We start from the raw sequence: 17156 nt of genomic DNA, 5'->3' as shown, positions 1-17156 counted from the left end.
ACAAGCAACTTCTGATAAAAGTGAGTGCTTGAGAGAAAGAAACTTTCTTTGCTAGCTTAACCTAATGGCTGATTTAACAGAATAGGTTGCCAACACTGCCTGATCAGAGGGAAAAGAATGCAGTCTCTGCCAGGACAGCCTACTGCCAGCCATGCTGCAGCCTGCACTGTCACTCACGGTGGAAAACCTTTAAGGGGTGACCTCACTTTTGTTCTGCATCAGAGTAAAATCTTCTGACATGTCAAAATAAATTGTTCTAGTATTCTGTGGGGTCAGAATACAGAAGTCAAGTGTCCATTAGACAACTCTGCAAGCAGCTATCTGCTCACACTGCTGAAGGTTCCCACTGTCCCTTTGTCCTCTGTGTTTGTTCCTTGCTGTAGACAACTGCAGAGCCATAAGTTGTTCCTCCTGAGGGAAGATTCTGGTCACCAACAGCTACACTCAATCTATCTTGCAAAATTATTTTTGTTTATAACAAATAGGCACAATATCCTTTCTCTACTCCTTACAGCATTTTCTGATGATACTCTCTGAAACTCATATTTTCAGCATCCATTTCAAATGCAATGCTGGACAGCTTCTCAAGCTCACTAGTGCTCACTGCACTCAGACATACAAGACACTGACTGACTGATTTTTGTTGTTTACAAACAGAGAGACTTCCCCGGGTTATTTGCTACAGTATCATGCTGAGTTGAATCCATTTATCCACTTTGCTGCTAAATCCTTGGTGTAGACACTCCTAATGAGGATACAGTGGTTCATCCATGTTCTGCTTCCAAGTGCAGGGCTCAAGTTTGACTCAGGGTAGGCAGGGGTTTCCTGTACAGATTCAGGTCACTTGTTTCAATTCCCCAATCTTCTTCATACTTTACCATCCTATCAGTCTTTAAAGACACTCTTATGATCTTACATTTATTTCCAACTTAATGTTTTCTGTAATCAACAGTATCAGGCTCTTTTTCTTACACGAAAAAGGGTCTAGCCCAATACCAGTCTCTTCACAATGCTGCTACACCTCCCCAGTATCTCCATTTGTCACATCTTAATATGAATTTCACTGATAGCAAATACTCATGTATCAGAGAAAACGCAGTGAGTTACCAGGAAATTCTAAAAGGAACATCTTTCAGAAGTGAAAGGACACTGTCTCTTCTTATGAAACTTGCAATCTGACTTAAAATGAAATCAGGTCTATGTCCAAAGGATTTATCTGTCATAGATAGATACACTAATATGCAATCCATTTTGCAAATGGAGATCATTTTGCCCATTAACAAATATATCCACAGAAAGTCACAGACATCCTTCATTAAAAATTAAGCTGAGTGCTTTTCCTCTACCAGTAGTTAAGCTATTTCAGCTTCAACTGTATATAATTTTCTTTTCTGAGAAACAAAATCTATCTTTGAGTTTTTCAAAGCTTCCAGAATATTTGTTACTACACCTTTTTTTTTTAACCACAATTTTACCCCCACAGTTATTTAGAGGAGAAAAAACTCAAACAAATAAAACCTGTCTTACTCAGCCTAGTAAATCAGCTACTACAGAAATCATGAAACAGAAGAGGAATGTTGTTCAACAGATGTGTGATTTTGGGCTGTGTTACTGACATACCTCAGAGGGGCTGGGAGGGACACAGTTGCTACCCCTAAGGTTTGCAGAATGCTTCCTTTGGTGAACCTCAGCTTGCACAATCTTTTTCACCACCACCACCTATTTTTTTACTGTGAAAACAGTTTTAAAATATTCTTCCTTGATCCCTAAAGACATTGCTTAGATAGCAAGGTGTCAAAGAAAACTTCCCACAAAGGGACATGCTTGTAGAGTTCAAATTTTTATGAGTACTTTATGCATTAAGACGTATATTTTATTTCATACACAGCTGCTGAACTATTTAATAAATTTAAATGTGCAACTACCACAGTGAGCAGCTTACATAATATTTTCCCAACATGTGCTTCATAGGCAAGATTGATAAACACCAGTTGGGTCTTCCTAACTAATGAAGGTTAGATTTGTCACAACTTCTCTAAGTAACATTTAGGAGCTAACAATACTAAGTGCAAAATTGAAGCCAAAGATAAGCAAACAAAAAATTTAAAATAAGGACATCTAAACCCTCTAAGCAACCAGAACAACCAATTGTGTACGTATTATAGATGTAATTGCCTGATATTAAACTAGTGAGTAGAAGAGAGCCGTATATGCTATGGAAGTAAGCAAAGGAGTGATCACAACTTCCTTTTTTCTACTCTGAAATTCCAAGTTCAACACTTCCTAGAACACAATTATTATTCTTTCAACTATCCAGTAGTAAACTGTGATAGTTTCAAAATGTTAATAGCCTCTTCATCGCTGCTTGAGGTCCTATTTTAAAAAAGTAGGCTTAAGAGCAAAAACTTGCAGAAGGGTCTACAGCCTGGCTGTATAGGTGTCAGAACACGCTGCAGCGCCTTTCCAAAACTGATACATTGAAGCCCTTTGATTTGTCTTTCACAACCATTTAATCTATGGGAAGAGCAGCCCGTGTTCCAGACACCCTAGAGAAAGGCAGCTGTGCATGAGGCTGGGCAGCACAGGGCCGGGCTGCAGCGCTGACCCCATGCACAGCTGTCCCTGCACGGGGCTGCGCAGCTGCCGCTGCATCACCGGGATGGCTTCTGACAGCCCCACTGCGCCGGGCACGCTGCAGCTCTGAGAGCTGCTTCTTCCCCAAACTCAGCTCCCCAGCAACTTTCTCCAGCCATAGCAGCCTGGTTGAACCTCTAGTGCCATTGTAACATGGCCACTCCAACACACCCTACTCTACCCAAAGCCGAGTGTCCCAGCTGCAGACACAATTGTAGTTTCTCTTAGCACCTATCATCCATCTCTAATGACACTTTAAATTGGAAGTTTCACAGCGCTACACAATAACTTTTCCAGTGTCAAGAGAATTCTTTCAGACAGTATTTTTTCTGACACTACAAAAAGACATGTTTACACATTTAACTTAGCAGGATAAATGAGCAATCTCATGTGCCTGCATTTCATCAATAAACAAAGGCACAACTAATTATAAATTCATAGCTATAGAAATCTCAAATATTTTTCCTCTCCACAAGCCTGGAAATAAAGTAAGGGACCCAGACTAAAACATTATTGCAGGCATTCTGAGAACATGGTGTTGAGGAAATTTGCTCTAGGTACACCTAAATATACTCTGAAAAAAATGCCATGGCCACTTGGAAGAGGTCTATTCCAAGAGCTAGAAGTACAACTCTGACCATTTGGTTACAGTGGTAAAAAAGGTGCTATATTCTTCACTTCTTCATGTACATTGAAGAACTTGCCCAGCATTCACCTGCAAGTTCATCATCTCAATTTCTGCCAAAATGTATCATTTTTATTATATGCCAGTTTTTAATTTTTTAAGCATACCGGAACTTCCAAATTCAACTTCTGTAATGTACTTTATTGATCCTTCTAAAATAGTAATCCCACAACTCCAGGATTTTTTATTTCCCAGCTTCTCATACAGGACAGAATGAAAATTCATGTACTTAGACAGTAGTGAGCATTTTTACAGAAAAATTTTTAATGCAACACACAGCCATAAAGTACAGTTCCTTTCAGGCAGCATCCAATTTCACAAAGCTTTGACCAAATTAAAAAGAAAACACAGCCTGCATGAAATATGTACTGGTGATAAACTCCAAACATATAAAAAATTCAGATCTTCTCTATCAAAAACTTCCTGAAAAGATGGTAATATTCACCTCTCCAAAAGGCCAAAATGAAACTAGTGATGAGAAAACAGGTTTAAAAAAATGGCAATACTTCTTCATAGCTTTAAAATTAAGTCAACTTTCAAAGTTTTTAAGTTGAATCCACCAATTTAAACAAAAAATAAGTAATAATTGCACAAATATCAAAATGAAAATCAGCACACACACATATATAAATATGCTGCTTGGACCAGAAAAGCCAAGATGAAATGTACACCAGGATGTATGAAAACCTGCATATGTATGACAGTAATATTGTGATCACTATTTTCAAGAGTACTTGTGAAGAACAAGATACTAGTGATAAAAGCATTTTTCTAAACATTAACCATCAATGTGAGTAGTGAGCAAAAAAACCTCTATATTTAAACCATGTCCAGGACAGAAAGTTGGGACAGTAAAGCACTCCAGGAAGTCCAAAATCTATATCTGCACAGACATTCCTCTGCTTTGGTTGATGTACAAATAAATACAAACTTCTTGCCTCAGTACATAGCTCTGACTAACTCTGCTCACCTTTAAATGCACTTGGGCTTTGCTATTCCATAAGCTTATTGTATTTGACGTGCTTTGCTGCACTTACTGCTTTAAGTATTCCCCAGATTAATTAAAAATTCAATACACGAAAGGGCAGATTTTCAACGTGTTCTTTGAACTTTGCAGAAAAGTCATCAAAAAAAGGAACAGAGTGTGATTTCTCCCTCAGACACCTGACACCCATTGACTGCATTAACTGGACCAGACAAGTAGATTTTATTTATACTAGGCTATGCTTCATCAATAAAAGAAGATACCTGTTAAGACAGAGCTCAGCAGAAGCATTTCTTCATAAATTTTCAAAGAAGTCATTAAGGAACCTTAAGGATTTCCCTATAGTCTTATTATATTTCAGATTAATTTAAAGAAGGTTGCATAAGAATGATTCAGCAATTGTGTTACTTCAACTTCCAAGTGATGTTAAGGCTACCTTCACTAAGCTAAAAAAAAAGGAACCACAGTCCTTTTTTTTCTTCTTTTTCATAATTATTAATCTTGTCAAAACTAGAACAAGGCATCTCTGGGACATTGTATTCACAGGTCCTTTTTCAGAGTATATTGACTGATTTCCGTGCAGTTCTCACATCCCACAAGATCATCAGCCATGTGTGAACCTGCTACAACAGGGCATCCTCATGAGCATTCACAAGCCAATGTGCACAGCGAGCCCAGCTCACAAAATATTTCTAATGCCTCAGATTTATGGGGGATGGGTACAGAAGGTCAGCCTGTTTCTCAAGTTCCATCTGCAATTTATCAGACAGAATAAGTAATGCTGCCATAAGTGCTAACTCCTTTTCTTCTGACTTGACCTATACAGAGATCAAAAAGCAGTAAGGAAACTGCTTTTCCTACAGTAGTCAAATTGCATTTGAAGTATTTCTGCATTTTTGACAAGGTTACAGCTGCATAGAAATTTCAGTTAAATCTAATGTAGCCTTGCTCTTCCCACTAGCCCAATAATCTTTCCCACGCACACAAATAGTGTGAGTATCATGACTTGTACATGTCTGGATCATTACTTTGAGCTTGCTAAACCAGATTCTAGAGCTGTGAATTTTCTAAATCCAGACACAAAAAAACCCCAAAAAAATCCACAACCCAGACCACACCTGGTATGTAAGTTTAGCAGCCCAATTCATCATGGACCAGATGAAAGCAGCAAAACCAAACTGAAGTTTTCTGTAACTGGCAGATACAAGGACCTTAGTCCAAATATGTAAGACATGTTTTTTCCCTCCACTAAAAAAAAGACAGACCCAAACAGTACAGGCCTTTGATTCATATTCTGAAAGTCTCACTGTCTTGCCTGACTTGCACAGTTTTCACTCCAGCAGTTTAATACATTTACTTTTTTTCCCCTGTAGATTGCACTGTTGCTTAGTCTCCTAGTTTCACCATCTGAAATGCACCACACTCTCCATCCCCTCAAAGTTTCTTCCCCTCTTTAACCTCTCTCCTATTCTATACCAGGGCAGCTGGTCCTCCCTATCTTGTCACATTCCTTCTTGGCCTCAAGTTGACAGCAAAACAGAGATATTTTCTACACCAATTTCTGAGTTAAGTGACACTGTTACTTAAGGATGATCTTGTAACAGGTTAGACCATTTTAGAAAAAATTCTTACTGAATAGATACTGCTTTGTTGACAAATATAAAAGGCCAGATTGCCATCCCTGAAAAACTGGAAGATTAAAGACAGACTGTACAATAGCAATAAAACCCCAAAGAAAGCCTGCTTCCAGAAAAAGGTTTTTCAAGGATCCATTTATACCAACAAAAGAGGAAACTGATTAAAACACCATTCAGACATTTCTTTGGGAAAATATTAGAATTGTGAGAGAATGTATAAATCAGACTGATTTCAACATGGATCAGTGCTAGACCCAACACTATGCCACACATCCATGAGTGATCTGGCCTCAAATACAGAAGCTACTGATGAAATCAACAGATGACAGGAGACTGGCACGGGTATGTCATGACAACTGACATCTATGACCATCTAGCAGACAGTAAGAGTTCAAAATACTAACACAAGTGAAGCCAAATAGGTAAATTAAAAGCATAAAAAATGGGTGGGGTTAAAGCCATCTCACAGAGTAGTAACTTGGGGAGAGGGGAAATGAGGTGTTATGAATTGTAACTAATTCAATCTGCACTTCTAACTCACACCAAGCATTGAAGACAGCAATGAACTACTACAATCCAGAAACAGGAACAATCAAACAAACCAAACAAAAATTAGCAAAAATATCCCAGAGTGAGCTGTCAGCCTAACTAATTATCTTTCTTATTTTTTCAAACAGAAAAACTTGTAGCTAAAGTGTTCAGCTTCAGAAGAAGAAATGTAGGTAGGATTAAAGCACACAATGGTGGTGGTGGGAAGGAGACTTGAAAAAATAGCAACAGAAGGTTAAGATACTTCAATCTTAAATTCTATAGAATGCAGAAAACAAATTACTTCAGAAAAAATTAATTACTTCATATTTAATAGGAAATAAATTACTTTATAGTTATCAGTGACAAAGAATCAAGTTTGGTTTGGGAAAGGGCACGTACATTGACTGGCAGAGAACTGCACTGTTCAACTAAACAAAAGCATCTGCTTAGGGAAAAAATTAACTGCAACTCAAACCACAGGTACAGGGTACTTCATTTTAAAAAAATTCCAGACTTTAAACCTTGCTACAGGAATAGACATGTCAGAGCTGAGAGAATGAAGGACCACCTTGGAGAACACATGGAGCAAATTTCTAGTGTTTTCCTTTTTGCTCAGTTCCTGTCCACTATTATGACTGGAGTCTTTTTTGGCTGCATGACTCCCTACACAAACCTCTCTTCTTCAGAAAAAAAAAAAGTTGGAATTTCTGAATGAAAAGGATTCAAAAAGTATTAGCAGAATTTTTTTAACACATTACTTATTATGAAAGATGGATTATGGATTTAAATGTCAACACAGAATTAGCTTAAAATGACACTACTGAAACCTAAAAGAAAAAAGAAATACAGTTATTCATGTCATAAATTAAAAAAAATTTTGCTTCCCCCACTTAACACATGGATATGATCACTACTTTGAATATAACAATTACTTGGTCCAGTTTTTCAGATGTTTTTTTCATTCACCCTTGATCAATATTTTCCTAGTTGTTTCTGAATTATTCAGAGTAATAAGGTAAGACGCCCCACTGATAATATGGTTGGAAATCAGGACTTTAATCAGCTATTAATATTGTAAGGCAGATTTAAAGGGCTTTTGAAATTGAAGTCAAAACAATAATAGGTTTAAATGATTAAAAGGGATTAAGAAAGCCAGGAAAGTTCAAAGCCTGTTAATCACCAGACTGCGAAAAACTATGATCATTTAATAGGGTCAGCCCTATCACTCTGGACTTAAGCATATAGAAGTGGCCTTGTCAAAACAGTTTCCTTAACTACAAACTAGGAAACTAAAATTTTAAGACAGCTAAACACTTGCTGTATGGAGATATACATGTTTTTTAAATTATGACCAATAAACATTTTCCTGACTACAAGTACCTTTTTAAAAGCTGTACACTCTGTGCATTTTTTTAAATTGGTAGTCTTAATTCTAGACTCATTGCACCAGTAGAAATACATTTTGTTGACCTTTAGTAACTTTATCAAGGGATAAAATATTAATTCAATTTGTGTAGAACTATAGGTATTCTCCTTACAGACTGAACTCTTAACATACTCCATTACTATTATTCCTTTGAGCCTCGAATATTTAAGCCACTTCTTTAGTTTTCCTAGCTCTTCTTGCATTGTTCCTGTTCTGAAATGAGAACTGAAATGACCATCTAACATTTACATATCTATTATCTTCAATCAGAAATAAACACTCGTTTGCAGTTTAATTCCTTTTGATTATAAACACAAACCAGTTTCCACAATCATGTCTTAAAGTTTTACTTGCATAAAACTTACTGAAAAACAACAACTAAAGTAACATGTACATAATCTAAACTGAAGGGCTCCTTTTCTTTTCCTAGTTACCTACCTACACTTTAAAATTTATTGTTCAGACCAACTTGTACCAGTTCTACAACAGATCCTGTTATCACTAGTACTGAAAATCCCCAAATAACTTCCTCTGCCTCATGAGGAGCTCTGCTTTGAGAATTTAGCATATATACACACACATATATATCAATTCAAAGAAGGCACAGTAGTGTGATTGTTAATGCAACCCTCAGATATATTTCTTCTAAATATTGATGATTTCTTCTAAATAAAGACTCGCTGTTTGCCATATATGAAGAGCACTGCCAACTACTCAATTTACACTTGAAAACACACTCTTCATTGACTCCTCAGAGAAGGCAGACTTCTAAAAGGCCATGGGGATGAATTTCAATAGGCTCTACACCTACAATAAAATACAGGTTAATACTCTGGATACACTAACAAACACTAACACACACATTACACTGCAAACATACAACTATGCTGGGCTCCATTAATACAAAGTACATTTCATAACTGAATTACAGCTCTGTCCCCATACTAGATCTGCTCTATCTCTATCTCCAAAAAGAACAAATGAAAATAGAATCTCTAAAGTGCACTTATTTTAGTGTCTCTAGTACAAAGAAATACATGCCACATCAATAAAAATCAATTAAGACAGAGAAAAAGACATTTATTCGTCAGTGAAGACCTCACAAACCACAAGTCAGCCCAGAATATTACCTTCAAGCAACAAGATTCTCCAAAAGGAAGGAACTGAAAGTTCTGAGACTGTATTAAATCTTGATTGACATTAAATATTTAACTGTCTTCAAAATGCTAAGAATGGACCTTTGTCGTCATTCATAGAGAGACACAGAAAAAGACTGGTGCATCCTATTTAATAAAATACACATTGTTCCTATTTAGAAATTATAAGGAAACTAACAGTAAGTCTTACATATCAGTGAAAACCTCTCTTCTTTCTTAAAAAATATAATTTAAAATGTATTCCATTTTCCTGTTAGACAACTTTATCAATGTGCTTCTGCTTGTGACAGGCTAGGCTGAAGTACTCATTTCATATTATTGCTGCAACCTAAATGAGTCTCAGTGCTGTCTAAAAGCTACACCTCTCTCATCACCTGTCTCTGCACCCAAGGGCTTAATACAGGATAGTCCAGCTTACAGAAATTTAAATACTAATTGTCAGGGAATTCATTTACCTTAATTTGCCTTCTCTACAAATTATTTTAACACTGTTTGCAGCAAACAGAAAGCTACAGACAAATATTACAGCTGTGAAATTTCAGCCATGCTCAATGAACATATCCAAACCAATATAGTCAACAGCTTTCTAGGAAAAAGTAGCATGGGGAAAATGGCAGAGAAAGCTTTTTTACTGCACTGAAAATGTTGATTTTATCCTGAGAAATGAATGAGCAACACCAAGATGGAGATGTAGGGCAGCGTTCTTGAGAGATTAAATCCTTGCTCTGCTGCCACTGGGGCATACCAGGAACTGCAATTACTCTTTCTGGGAAGAACTGTTCCTCCCTTTTGCCTCAAGACATGGCCACTGCTCAGTATATATTAAACTCTTCACCCACAGTGGGACCTGCAGCATCAAGTCCAGACATGCAAGGGTCTGGCAGAGGAAACAGACTGACTGAGGTATTTGGACAGTTCCTGTCACTTTAGGCCCAGCTGAGTGTTTTGTCCCAGGACTGGTTGTAGAATTACATACAGAACTTGACACGTCCCGAGGATTCTGTTTGGAATTTTGGCTGTTGTTTAACACTGCCACAGATAACATCACAAGCACATTTCAAAACAGCTTCAGTGAAACACACTAGAACATATTCTGGCAAAAACGGGAGTTATTGCAATCATATTTGGAGAAGGTCTTTGATCTCTTGTCTACACAGTAACTATACTAAATAAATTGTATAGGAGACATGTGAGATTCTGGAACACTTTGTTGCTTTTGCTGGAAAATGTGAATGGCAGAAATCAGAAGATTTACATTTGTAACTGTAGTTCTTATGTTGACACAGACCAGAAAAGTTATGCTAGCCTGAAGCCACATAGGACACCAGGCTTACCTTAATATTCACAGGTGAGACTGCATGCAGCCTTTCCTTGGAGTGGTCTGGAAGTGGATTTGGGTATAGTTTCATCTCTAATGGAGAAAGTTGACTGTACACTTCCAGACTACAGTGACAGCCTAATGTCACAGTAATCTTTATTGTCTACCTTCCTACCAGTGGGAAGTTTCTGTTACTTAAAAAGAATAAAACCCAGCCTCAAGACTGAAGAAAGAAATAGCTTCAATAATACAAGAACTGAAAAAATGTTCTGGTAATGTTTGTAATTCTGTGGCTTCATGCTAGTGTTCACTTGGTACAGCTTGTCATGTTAGACAGTGATTTGCTCCCCTTCACACTTTGTCCTGTGGACCTCAGATTCTTACATTGAAACTTAATCACTTTTGCTGTCACAAAACAAGGGAAGAAATAAAAGGAAAAAAATTTACTAAATTCTTGTAGTAAAGGGACAATCTGCTAAAATAATCACCAAAAATTGTTTAGCCACTGCTGCCCAGTATTCATGTGCCATAAACCCACAAGTCTCAAGTAAAACCAAAAAATGAAAATAATTTGTATGCTAACACATTGAAGAGAAGAATCAAGGGTTTGTAAAATGAAAATAGTCTTTCCCCAGCTCTGCATTTACTCTGAATTTATAAGGGAACTGCAGGCTTTGTAACATCCTGTAGTCTACAATACAAACAGATCTGCAGTAACTCGGAATATTGATGATTCTGCCCTGACAAAAATAACATAAAACAACACTCAAACAGCTAGTTTACCCTACTCCAGCTCTTGGCTACAGGAAAACAAGAACACCAGTAATTAAGAGGAAGATGGGCTGCCTCCACCCTTTCCCTGTGGCTACAGCAGAGACCACAAGGCAAACAGTTCCTTTTTTTGCCTCCAAAAGGAACAGGACAAGAAGAAGCACAACACAGAGCAGGCCTGGGCAGGGTCCTGTGCTGAAGAACAGAGGCACAGGATCAGGGATCTTCAGTGGCATAAGCACCTCATACCTCAGTGTGGTACCTGCACTTTGCTCAGGAATAACATGATATAATAGGAAGTTACTAAAAAGAAATGTTAACAGTATTTAATTTCAAAAGGAAGGACAAGTCTTTCTCTTCTTGATAAATGCAACGTGGGAAGAAAAACTGTTGAGATTGCATATTCTAACCTGAATGCATATTCTAACCTGAATGAAGCGAAACTAATCAAGTAGTAATGAGCATTATAATTTACTTAAATATCTCAGTTTTTTGAAACTGAAGTTTTTAGAAAGATGAAAATATTCCAAGCAAAATGTTATCACTAAAAAGCCATCTTTTCCAAAAGATGAGAGATCAATTTCATTTAGAGTAAAAAAATTGAACCTATGTAAAATAATTGCTAATTTTTGACTGGGCTTTTTTATTCTTCAAGTCACAAGTGATCAATCAGCTACACTTTATTACTGTAGCAGAAAAAAACCCCTCTAATCTGTACTATGCTATTGAAAATTTTGGATTGGACAAGCAGGACGGGAATGGAAAACAATATTAAAATCACATCTTGGAAATCTGTAATTAAAAAGAGTGCCTGAAACCATATCCAGAACATGAATCACAATGTTTGTTTACTGTATCCTAAATAAAAATCAATCTTGTAATTTTGCCATCTGGAAACTCTAATATGAAAGGTTTCTCAGTAGAAAAAGCAAGTAACACTTTCAAATAAAAAGCTTTACCATTGAGTTTAAGATGGATTCTGGTTCTTTACGGACAAGACCCAGCTTTTTCCATCAAAGATATCATCAGCAAGGGTCTTTTCATTTAATATTATTGCCTAATTAAAACCAGAGACAATTAGTTAATTCATAGATCACTTCCACTTAAAGCTCCTTGTTTGCATTAAAGATGCAAATGGAACCCATTATTTCCTCATTTGCCTTGTAATGCAAGACACTAAGTTTTGTTAAACAAATTTTCACTTGTAAGCAAAGGGAAAATACAAATAAGCTCTGTGTGTGTGTGTACCTGTCACATGCTTAAGGTTATATTAAAGAATACAATTAGTCCATTAAATAGACATTCTACTGACATGCATTAAATCTGTAAGTCTTCTGATGAATGGGAAAAATAAAAGAATAATTCATTATATACAGTTAGTTCATTACTAATAGAAGTATTTAAGAAACTGAAAATACACCATAAAGAGAAGAGTGGAATATTTCCCATTTGTGAACATCTTACATTCTATTTTACAGGTAAATACATAATTACTGCTCAAGCCCTATATACTCTGAAAACATCAGCTCTTCATGCAACACTCACTCCATAGGAGATTTTTCAAACAGCCTTTTCTAAATGGAGCATAACTAAAATCTTTCACACATGTAAACTACATATTGAACTAAATGCTCTAGGAGCAAGCATTAGGGCTGTAGAAAGCTGTGATTATGTTGTCAGGAACATTACCAATTTATAGACATATTAGTATGAAGAGGACCTTCTTAAGACAGCTATCATCGTCCTAAGTTTCTGCAAGCAAACACTGAAGTTTTTATCATTTATCAGCAGTCAGATGATGCAATTGGGCTCAACAGTTTCAACCATGTTCTAGGTTCAGACCTTGTGACTAATTAATTAAATGAACTTCTACAGATACACTAAAACCACAAGGTAATAATATAGCACTCAGCTATTCAGCCTCTCTGCCAGATGAGCCAATGCAACAAAGACATTCAGGATTAATCTCATCCAAGAATTACTGAAACAATGGAATTCCTGAAACAATCATACACCAAATTATCTTCTGCAGGGGGAGGAAATATACAAAAATTTTGGATTTTTCAGGGAGATCTCAGGCCAAATTTTCAGGGAGATTTTAAAGTTTTGACCATGTACTTTACATACCTTCATCCCTGTACAGACAGTACACACTACATCCAAAACACACAGCACTGCAACACCTACTAGAAAGAGAATTAACCCTGTCTCAGCCAAAACCAGGACAACAGGTAACACAACTTCTAGCTCAAAGCACTACAAAACCATTAACCTCCCCCGAGGGCTGATGAAGCACAGAATCTAAGTTAACATATCAATGAAACTGAAAAGGCTGCAAGTCTGAAGGGAGATAGGGGGTCCCCACTTATAAAAGCAGCAAAGCCCATGTTTGCAGGCTGTGCATTCCTGGATACTGCAACTTCCAAGTACAGAATTGCCACTTGTTCTTCTCATTTTTCAAGCTCACTTCAGCATGAGTTTTTGGGGAAGGGTTTGTTTTGCATTGAAGCTGAGTTTGGTGAACAGAGAATCACCTCTGGTTGTCTAAAAGCTATTTTGACCTTTGGCCACTTCATGAGAGTTAACTGCATCAATAGAAGAATTAGTCCTTTGATTTTTTTTTTTTTTTTTTTTTTTTTTTTTTTTTTGCTATGGGAAGCTACAAAGGCTTCTGTTAAGACAGGAGCAAAGTTAACAAACTGAAAATGCTGAGAATAACACAAGCCACAATTCATACAGACTAACCTACATTTAACACAAGTAAGCACAAGTTTTTCGTAATTGTCAACTGAAGCTGCTTCACAAACTTTTTCTAAATTATAATCCACATTTCCACAAGACTGGAAAAAGGATCAAATATGTACATCTTCTTACTTTCATCACAGCAAACACTAAAATAGCTTCACACAAGAATGTTTAATTTACTAGATGTTAATGGTGTTCTAGCACAATAGTTTGTGCTCAACTAACCCATCACCTTCTGCCAGTACTCTGCAGTGAGGAAAGGTCAAGGATGCTCACACATCTTGGGATCTCCAGGAAGGACCCAACCCCTTTCAGTGCTACAGTTAAGTTGGTAGCACACTGCAGGAGATCCACATCCATACTTGTGAAATTAGGGATCTCAATGACAGCATTTCTTCCTTCACTGAAATAGTCTTTTCAGTGGTTACCATCACTCCAAACACCCCATTCATTCTTCCTTCCCTGTTTCTTCAAACCTGTTCTTTCCAGTGAAGAGGGAAAAGAATATAAACTCACTTCTTGATTTAAAGATAGTTTGTATTTACACCAGAAAAGGCAGGGAAGAGAACTAAGGAACAGATGGTAGAGGGCATGAAAGTTATAAAAATTCCAACACTGAGCATTCTAAATGAACTTGTGCAAAGATTGCCACAGACCCTAATTTTAAGGGGAAAAAAAAAAAAAAGAAGACCTAAAGAGAAAAATACTTGTCTGCTTGGACAGCCAACAAGTAATCACACTTGTGATCCTGCACCATGATGGTGACAAAATAGTCTGCAGGTTTTAACTATAATGGAATTTGGCAGCCCAAGTAGTAAACATACCTCAACTTATGAGATCATGGCTCTGGTCAAGAGATCAGAAATTAGAGTGAAATACAGCAATATGATTCTTGAAACTTGCTGTGATATATAAAACACATATCCTAATTTCCCCTATATCTCCACTCCTTTTTAACAGCATAGGCTGAAGGACATTTCCATGCTTATACAGGTGCTGGCAATTACAGGTATTTTCCTTGCCTTCCCTCTGATCAGTCAGGGAAGATACAAGGTTTCACATATTGGGAAGTTTCAGGGCTGGCACAACAGTCCTGTCAATGTCGATTTGTAAACATTGATTGTCTTCTCCTCCTCAGCTCATGCAGCCATAGACCCAGCAAGAGAAGATTTATCCATACCATGAACACTCATTTCTCAACCACTGAAGTGCACCTGAGGTGACAAGTAATGCCCAGATCTCTACAACCTAAAACTGAACTGCAACGAGGTAAGCTAAATTCAGTGTCAAATACTGAATATTTGCAAAACAAAGTGCTCTAGGGAGAGCAATGAAACACATGTAAACTCCAGATTTTAACAGCAGGACGACATTGGAGTATTTACAGGAGTCAGCAATACTGAGTTTAGTCTTAAAAAGTTATTGGCATGTTAATCCGAATTTCTTTGCCCATTTTATCAGAGTTTAATGTAAGTAGTGTAGACTAAGTTATTTTTAAATGCCTTCTGGAGTTAGAAGGTAGAAGAATCATTTCTGTTAAATGTCATAGGTAGAAGTGAGTACACCAAAAGCTTTAATGAATACCTGTTAGCAAAGTCATTTTCATAGATTAGCATAACTATAGTTAGCAATTCACCCACAAAGCATTAATTCTTCTTCTATTCCTTTTCCTCTCACCCCTAAGAAGCTGCTCTTTGAGTAAGTATCAATATCTTGATACATTAAACAAAAACACTCCTAGGTAATGGAGTTGATGCAAACTAAAAGGAGACAAAAACACCAAAACAAAACCACATTTTTGATATTTCTTTCATGCAGATACTAAAACTACCCAAAGCCATATGGTGGACTATATTTATTTCAAGACTTCTTTCCAGCTCTGTAAACAGAAACTAAAGTGGTTTGTGGTATCACCAGTTTTCAACAGTGCCATCAAAGCTGCTAACACTTTTCCAGATTGTCTCCCTGAAGAGAGGCAAGAAATGGGACCCAGAAATCACAACAGAGGCTAAAGCTTCTCTGGCTCAGGTAATGCCAGACTGCTGATATGGTCTGAGAAGTTCAGATGGGCATGGTGAAATTCTGTCTGATATAAATTAAAACGGCCTCTCCTAGGAAAGGCTTAAAGCCCTCCAAAACTTGTCAAGAGAGCAAAACACTTTGGAGATCAGATTAAACCAAAATCCACTTTGAAAGCCAAGTATCAGGGTTCTGCTAACCCAAGCCAAAAATACCCACCCAGCCCTCCAACACTGCTCAGTTCCTCAAACCAGTATTACAGGGCAGTAAACTGTTTAGAATCTGCAAGGGGACTGCATTATATGTTTATTTTCAGGTTTATTTCTAGCATGCATTGTAGGCAAATTAAATATTGTTTAAAAGGCCACTTTCTATACTTCCTTATGCTGCTTCAATTTGCACTTTCTTAATAGAAGTTACAAAAATAAGCTGTTTACAGGACTTATTTTAATACTCTTATTTCATTGACAATATATAGTGATTCAACTTGCAACATCAAGTCCTTTATTCTGAACAAAGGTATTTATTCTTAAAACTGAGTGTACAAGAAGTGGATAAAGTAACAGAAACACTGTAAAAATTAAATGCATAAATTTTTTATGTGTGTTTACCTAAACTTCTCTTGTTTGCCTAAGCTACCTTCTCAAGTCAGAGCCCTGCTGGCCTGACAACCCCATTAAACATTCCCACCCAGCAGAAGAGGTGAGAAACAGACTCAAGGTTGCCCAGATACCAAAAGCTGACACTACATGGCTAGAGATGGGTGCGGGTCTTGATTGAAAAAAGAGAAACTACAATGATCAACAATTTCTCTTTCAAATTCTTCACAGTCCTGAAATGTCTATGCTCTTGCACCTCCCTGCAGCATTTGACTAGACAACTTTATTATAGCAGTTGTTCTACAGCTCCATTTTCCATTCTATCTCCCTTCACAAGCTGAGGAAGGGTGGGATCTGATCCCCATTTCAGAAAGTGTTGCAAAAGGTGTTTGGACCTGGAGTAGAAACACTCTTGTTGGTTTGCAGGACTTCTCTGCACACCCTGACAAACAGGGAGAGGGATATGAGGTGCAGCAGAAGGTAAACAAGCTCCTCAGTTTTGAGGTCATTACCAGAGCCACCACACCATCAGCAAGCTCCTGTGAAACTGCTGAGGGAAGACTGCTTATGGCTTTCAATAATGCAACACCCCAAAAATGCATCTTGGAAGTAAAGCAAGGCTCACAGAGCATGTGCTGCTCCAGGACAT

At 37.3% G+C, this 17156-nt stretch overlaps 1 protein-coding gene across 2 annotated transcripts in view; it reads right to left on the bottom strand.

Annotated features, from left to right (window-relative positions):
- The window catches only part of ADK (adenosine kinase), a 266323-nt gene that overhangs the window by 232713 nt on the left and 16454 nt on the right, over positions 1 to 17156 (bottom strand). The gene's annotated exons all lie outside the window — the stretch shown is intronic.

Source organism: Melospiza melodia, chromosome 9 (genome assembly GCF_035770615.1).
Source record: "Melospiza melodia melodia isolate bMelMel2 chromosome 9, bMelMel2.pri, whole genome shotgun sequence".
Lineage (NCBI taxonomy): Eukaryota > Metazoa > Chordata > Aves > Passeriformes > Passerellidae > Melospiza > Melospiza melodia.
Note: the sequence above shows the minus strand (reverse complement) of the source record. Positions and strands in the feature narration are given on the sequence as shown.